The sequence below is a fragment of the Trachymyrmex cornetzi genome, unplaced genomic scaffold, assembly GCF_001594075.2.
Source record: "Trachymyrmex cornetzi isolate Tcor2-1 unplaced genomic scaffold, Tcor1.1 scaffold573, whole genome shotgun sequence".
Lineage (NCBI taxonomy): Eukaryota > Metazoa > Arthropoda > Insecta > Hymenoptera > Formicidae > Trachymyrmex > Trachymyrmex cornetzi.
In genome coordinates, this window is record NW_017299886.1 from 21,624 (window position 1) to 29,820 (window position 8,197).

An 8,197-nucleotide genomic window follows, 5' to 3' on the forward strand; every position below is an offset into this window, starting at 1 on the left:
TAGTATTACGTTCTCTAATTTCTAAATCGTATAATTAGTATATAATTAATACAATAGCTTTGAGAATAAATTAATATTATTGAAAAGAGGAGCATAAAAACAACGCAAGTTTTAATGAAAACATATAATTAGCAATTATTATTAAATAATAATAATTGTAGAATTAATAATAATAATAGTTATCGTGATGAAGGATCAATCATAGTTGAAGAATATACCTCACATATTGTTTGCTTGACTGACTAATTAATATGATCTTTTATATATAAACCATATAGTCATCAACGATTTGAAGTTGTAAATATTAAATTATTATAAATCTTTTATCTCTAACAATATACGTAAAAATTTCTCTATTGTTGTGAAAATCATAGATTATTTAGATACAAGATAATTTATAACTATTCTAAATTGTATATAAAACTATTATTCTAAATTATATTAAAAAATTACCAGGTTCTAGAATTATACATAATTACCCACTAAACAAGAAACAGTAACGTTTTGAAACGTTTCAGTAACGTTACAACGTTGCTGCAACGTTACTGAAATGTTTTGGAACGTTTCTTGTTTACTGGGTATTTATTTTCGATAACTATAAGAAACAAAGCGGAAATAAAATATTTAATTTTTACATTACTTATGAAAATTAGATCGACAATTAGATTAATTAATACAATTGTATAAGTTTGCTAGTAAAATTGATTGAATGACGATTACCGTTGGAGTTGTGGACGATAGCTTTCAAAGTGTATTTCAGTTTCCGGAGAAAAGATTGGTTGTTTTGGCTTGACGGAGCCCAATCATGGTAGTGACCCAGGACCTCACAGGAGGCACCATAATGTTATGTAGATCAGGGAGACAACACTAACATCTCACTGTAGTTTCGTATACTGAATTTATTTTTATCTTAACCAAGTACAAAATCGAATCACACATTTATGGTCGATCGGATATGGAATTACTCGCGTATCGAATTAAGCGATTTCGCCTAGGGGAACTCGAGTCCCTGGATCGCTCTTTAGACAACGCCTGGGGGTGTTGTCGCGTCACCCTGAGTCACTAACGTTCTGTGGTCGGACGGTTCGCGACGTCGCCTTGGGAGTCCCTGAGTCGCGATCACCCACGCATAACGTCTCACTGTATAAGTTCACGAATATACAAAATCACGAGTTATACCTTCGATGTTCACGCTTGCTCGACTAACGAACGAATGAATTTTCGTGTCACTACAACTCCCTCCACGGGCCCTCGATCTTTCTCCCTATTGGCTTTCTGAACCTGGGAATCGCGGTTGACGGCGGCGGCGTTTCGGACACTGACAAGCGGATTAAAGATCATACGCGCCGCGGTGTCTCTGATCTGAGCCGATCCCGTAATTTCGTCGAAAGTCTCTTGCGGCATTTGTAGACGTGTATGCGTGCGTGTACGATTGATCTCGTCCGACCACGGTTTCGTATAGACGTGCACGTTAACTTAGAGCTCTACGCAACAAACTCCCCCCGTTGAGAGGGTGTACCGAACAAGTGTCGTTCCGTTTCTTATGTTATTATATAAATTCGCATATGATGGTATAATAAGGCGCATCGTCATCGCATAATTATCGCTCGACTGGAAGTGGACACAATAATTTTACTGGTCTCTTAAACTCTCCGGCTGCGGTCTTGATGGTGGCTACGCGTACCACCTTGTCTTCGCCTGGATGTATTGCCGTAACCTTGCCTAACGCCCATTGAATGCATGGTAGAGACTTGTCTTTAACCAGTACGACATCTCCGATATTAAGTACCAATCCGTCCTTGTTCCATTTGGCGCGTTTCTGTAGTTCGTTTAGGTACTCCAGGCTCCAACGCGCCCAGAAGTCCTGTCGCACCTTTGATATGTGTTGCCACGTGGAGAGCCGATTATCTGAAACCGATAACAAATTGCCCTCCGGCAGAGACGTTATAGGTTTGCCAATTAAACAATGAGCCGGGGTTAAGGCTAGTAAGTCATTCGGGTCTGAAGAAATAGAGGTGATTGGTCGGGAGTTTAGTATACCCTCGACTTCGACGATAAATGTGTTTAATTGCTCAAATGTGAACAGAGAATCTCCCACAACCCGTTTGAAGTGATGCTTGAAAAGCTTTACGGAGGACTCCCATAACCCTCCGAAATGAGGCGCGACCGGTGGAATGAAATGCCACTCTAAACGATGTTCGTTCGCGAATCGATTTACCAGTTTTTTATGATCTCTGGAATTCAGTAAGGCATATAATTCCTTTAGTTCATTGTTGGCTCCTATGAAGTTAGTGCCATTATCCGAATGCATATGTTCCGGTACTCCGCGCCGAGCAACGAATCTGCGTAACGCTCCCAGGAAACCCTCAGAAGTCAAATCACTCACGAGTTCTAAATGTATTGCCTTTATCGTTAAGCACACGAAGACACAGACGTAAACTTTGACCTTAGACCTATTGCGGAATTTTCTTTCTTTGATATAGAATGGTCCACAAAAATCGACCCCGGTGTGGGTGAACGGTATGGCCGCGCGCACACGAGTTGCCGGAAGATTCCCCATCTTATATTCGACTGCATTAGCATTGAACCGGAAACAGCGCATACACGAACGGATGACTCTTCGCACCTGATTACGGCCATCTGGCAGCCAAAATTTTTGACGGAGAATGTACAAAGTCGTTTGTATACCCGAATGATAATGTCCTTCGTGTACTTCTCGGATGATACAGTCTGTTACTCGGTGCCGACTAGGAATTAATATCGGATGTTTTTGATCGGTCGTGAGATTTGACATCCGAAGGCGACCCCCGACACGCACTAACCCGTTTTCATCCAAAAATGGGGTTAAATTCGCAAATTTACTTTTATTTTTTATACCCTTGTTTAATATTTTGATTTCGCTTTCAAATCGGTCGCTTTGCAATAATTTTAAAACCCGAATCTCGGCTTCATTAATTTCCTCAATGTGCAACGGCTCGGAGAATTTTCTAGGCCTACGAGCGCGAAGACAGTACGCAACCACTCGGAGCAGTTTGTTATACGAGGAGAATCTATCGAATATGTCAAATTTGTTACTTATAGATATTAAGCAAGCGTCTCTTTTTAATTCAGGTATCTCTTTTATATATATGGCTTCGTTCGGCCATTCTGACTCATTATTCTTTAACCACGAGGGGCCGGTGAACCATGTTTGATTTCGTGAGAATTCGAGAGGTAACTGCCCTCGAGAAATCGCATCCGCGGGATTATCCTCTGTTCGAACATGCCGCCATTCATTCGAATCCGTGAGCTCTTGTATTTTAACTACGCGATTTGCTACATACGTTTTCAATAAATGCGGGGATGTTTTTAACCAGTGTAAGACTATAGTGGAGTCGCACCAGAAAACATTTCTATGAATGACTCGATCTAACGCCTTTTCGGTCTCGTGAAACAGTTGCGCCAATAACAGCGCTCCGCACAATTCAAGTCGCGGTATGGTAACAGTTTTCAACGGGGCGACTCGCGATTTAGCGCTCACTAACTTGACGCTCGTTTTGCCTTGTTTTCCGCTCGATCGCACGTAAATGCACGCTCCGTATCCTCCGATGCTCGCGTCGCAAAACCCGTGAAGTTGAATTTCGCAGCAATCTTCTACAAATAATTTTCGATCAAAAGAAATCGTGCTTATTTGCTCCCATTGTTTCGTAAAGGTTGACCATTTTGTATGTATGCTTTGCGGAATCGATTCGTCCCAATGCAACGCACATCGCCATACGTCCTGTATCAACCTTTTGGCATATAAAATTATTGGACCGAGTAAGCCTAACGGGTCAAAAATTTTCGCGATTTCAGAAAGTAGAATTCTTTTCGTAATTTTGTCAGAAAATTTTATCGGATTCGTCGAATAACATATTTTATCATCGCGAGTGTTCCACGTAATGCCAAGCGTCTTTACTGCGCGGTCTACGTTTAATGTGAAATTGGCGCGCAACGCGTGGGACGCTAGATCGTTCACCACGCTCTCGTCATTAGACGCCCATTGTCGAATGGTGAAGCCGCCTCGCGCTAATAATGCGATTAATTCATCTCTTAGGGTACGAGTCTCATCGATAGTTTCTGCTCCGGTAAGCAAATCGTCTACGTATAGATGAGATTTGATAACTTTAGCCGCCGTCGGATATGTAGATATTTCGTCGTCTGCTAGTTTTTGAAGTGTGCGAATCGCTAAAAACGGCGAAGAAGACACGCCGAAAGTGAGGGTATTCAGCTGGAAAGTCGCCACCATTCCGTCACGTCGCCAAAGGATACGTTGGTAGCGGCGATCATCCTCGTGTAATAATACTTGCCGATACATCTTTTCGATGTCTGCCGTGATGACATAGTTATACGTTCGGAATCGAATTAAATGTGTAATTATGCCGGGCTGAATGGTGGGACCTGTCATTAATAAGTCATTTAGAGATGTTCCGTTATTTGTCCTTGCCGAGGCATCGAAAACAATTCTCACTTTCGTCGTGTCACTTGATTCTTTAATTACCGCGTGGTGTGGTAAATAATAACCGTCTTCGTCGGGATTCTCTATCAACGTCATATGTTTTAGTTTTAAGTATTCGTCCAATACCTGCTTGTAGTCCGATTTTAATGTCGCGTTCGCGTTCAACCTACGCTCCAGAGATGATAAACGCTTAAGCGCGATGCTCCGAGAATCACCTAAACGATCCTTTGTATTGCGAAATGGTAAACGAACTGTGTACCGACCGTCGCTGCTACGTGAGACCGTCTCTAGAAAGTGTGCTTCGCATTCTCGTTCTTCGTCGGACACGACCTTGTCTATTGTAACTTCTTCAATTGTCCAGAACTTCGACATTAGATCATTCAAATTCGCGGTGTAACACGTCGGCTTCTTTGATGGTTCTCGCGACGACGCGCCTCCGGCCACTACCCAACCTAGTCGCGTCTTTTGCAGGTACAATTCGTAATCCTTTTGTGAAAGAACAATTTGCCCGATCATGAATAACGATAATGTTGCTACCGAACCAATTAATAAGTCGACCGAGCGTGGCAAATGAAACTCCGGATCCGCCAATTTGATATTTGGCGGTAATTTAACCGAATCGCGCGGAAAAACTTCGGACGGAACCAAATCAGCAATCGCCGGTATCGTTAGACACGTTAAACGTTTGGAGAAACCTTCATAAGTAGAATGTACCGTAATTTGAGTTATGCCCTTTGTTTCGGTGCTCGTTCCGTTAATGGCGCTGATCGCTGAAGAATGTGTATTTACGTTAATATTTAAACATTTCGTGATCGATTCAGAAACGAAATTCGCCGTGGCGCCCGTGTCTAATAACGCGCGGCACTTGATTAGCTTATGTCTATTATCGCGAATATACACTAGCGCAGTTGTCATTAATTGTGGCGCAGCAATATTTAAAGTTGAGAGGCTCGTTACTCGCGCGTCGTTGTTCTCTAATTGTCATTCTGTCTGAACCGATTCAGTTCTCTTCGTATTGGATTCGAAGCCTTTCACGTAATTATCCATGTGTAAGAGTGTGCCGTTTTTGGCAAATAGTGCAATTAGAGAATTTGCACACGTTGCCTCGATGTGAACGCAAACAGTTATAACATAATTTCGCGCTCTTTATTGCCTCGATGCGCTTGGGCACGGACAACTGCTTAAATTTCGCGCATAAATATAGCGGATGTTTACTAGTTTTACACAGTATGCAATTACGCGACGTATTAAGTACAAATGCCTGATTCGAAGCGCTAAAGCGCTTCTTTTTTGCTGGGGGTTCGCCCTTTATCTTATCTGTGTCTAATCTTTTAGTTTTCTCGCATTTTGACGCGCATACCGCGGACTTGTACAGAAATTCGTACATCTCGTCAACTATGGGAAAAGTGTCTCTATCGAGAGTCGTTTCCCATCTCTCTAGCGTGTTTTTCGGTAGCTTATTTTCTAAAACGCTGACCATTATTTCCGACCCGAAATTTACTCCTAGCGCGCCTAATGACGCGACGTGCTGCTGCGCGTCGTCCGCGAGCTTTGATAAGCCGCTCGTGGTTTCTTTCTCCAGCACTGGTAAATTTAAGATCGATGAGATATGCCGCGAGATTAAGATTCTCTTCACCTCGTCCGCTCTCTCGAGCACCTGCCATGCCTTCGCGTAATTCGTACCGTCTATCGCTAGAATTTTTAATTTATTGGCAGCTTCGCCCGTTAACGCCGATTTCAAATACTGTAGCTTATCTACATCGGATAGATCCGATTGAGATCCTATCATGTTATTGAAAGCATTTTTGAAAGATAGCCAACTCTCGTATTTACCGTCGAACGTCGGCAGCGAAGTTTCGGGTAGTTTGAGCCGCCGTTTCTTAATTAATGTCGCGTGGCCGTTTCCGTTGATTCGTTCCTCATCTAACGATCTGCGGGTGCTTGCTTCCGAGTCATTTTCCGGACGTAAAAGATTCTCGACTCTCGCCGCTAAGGAAAAATAACGCTCCTGTACGTTCGCGAATTCCTCGTTATGTCCTTCGTTCGGATCGAGGACTACAAGCTCGTCGTTATTCTCCTCGAACGCATGGTATACGTCGGTTAAACGCTTCATCCGTAAATTTAAATACACTTTATCAAACCTGCCTTTGTCGAGGGTATTATTTAGAGCTGTAATCTGGGACTTCAACGATGTCCGTCTCTGAATTAATATCTTGACTTTGTCCGCCATTATTTGCGGTTTAAATGAGCAAATGACCGAATGACTTACTTTGACCGATAACTCGTTCCTTGCGACGTCTCGACACTCTCGACTGTCCGCCTTCGATTGGTCTGTAGGATGATCGCTTCTGAATACTTCAGTGGATTCTTGTTTAGGTCATAGACCTCACAGGAGGCACCATACTGTTATGTAGATCAGGGAGACAACACTAACATCTCACTGTAGTTTCGTATACTGAATTTATTTTTATCTTAACCAAGTACAAAATCGAATCACACATTTATGGTCGATCGGATATGGAATTACTCGCGTATCGAATTAAGCGATTTCGCCTAGGGGAACTCGAGTCCCTGGATCGCTCTTTAGACAACGCCTGGGGGTGTTGTCGCGTCACCCTGAGTCACTAACGTTCTGTGGTCGGACGGTTCGCGACGTCGCCTTGGGAGTCCCTGAGTCGCGATCACCCACGCATAACGTCTCACTGTATAAGTTCACGAATATACAAAATCACGAGTTATACCTTCGATGTTCACGCTTGCTCGACTAACGAACGAATGAATTTTCGTGTCACTACAACTCCCTCCACGGGCCCTCGATCTTTCTCCCTATTGGCTTTCTGAACCTGGGAATCGCGGTTGACGGCGGCGGCGTTTCGGACACTGACAAGCGGATTAAAGATCATACGCGCCGCGGTGTCTCTGATCTGAGCCGATCCCGTAATTTCGTCGAAAGTCTCTTGCGGCATTTGTAGACGTGTATGCGTGCGTGTACGATTGATCTCGTCCGACCACGGTTTCGTATAGACGTGCACGTTAACTTAGAGCTCTACGCAACAACGACTCCGATAAAAAGGTCTACAAATTGAACGGCAGCAAAACATGGTTAGTACTTTCACCGTTCCTTTCACGATTGAGCGCAAAGATCAGACTGTCGAATCTCGTTTAGGATCACAAACTCGCCTGTCGCCGACGTGTTGATAGTATGGGCGAAATATGATGACGATCGGATCCATGGGTTCGTCATCGAGAGAGAAGCTGCGAGAGATCGGTTGTCTACCCTAAAGATTGAAGGGAAGTTTTCTCTAAGAACGTCCATCACCGGCATGATTCTAATGGACAACGTAATCGTGCCAGAGGAAAATGTATTGAACGTTCAGGGACTCAAAGTAAGTCTTTCCAATAAACTAGAAGGACTTACCTTATATATAATACATCCTTAACCAAAAGTATAAAGCACCTCCACAAAGTGATGTTCTACATCTAACTGAAAATAAATTAAAAAAACAGTTTTATTGAAAAATAATATTTATTTTTATAAGTTTTTGCATTTTGTTAGTTTCCCTTTCGATTTTATTACGGCCTTTTTCCAAAAAAATGTAGTAAATCAAAAGGGTGTTTTATATTTATGACTAATGTTGTATCACACGTTCTTATTTTTAACAATAATCAATTGACTATAACGTTTTACAATATATACAACGTAAAATAAATTAAAAAAAC

General features: G+C 42.5%; 1 pseudogene; it reads left to right on the plus strand.

The window, feature by feature from the left end:
• LOC108766203 (glutaryl-CoA dehydrogenase, mitochondrial-like) overlaps nt 1-8,197 on the plus strand; it is an 11,446-nt pseudogene that overhangs the window by 2,017 nt on the left and 1,232 nt on the right.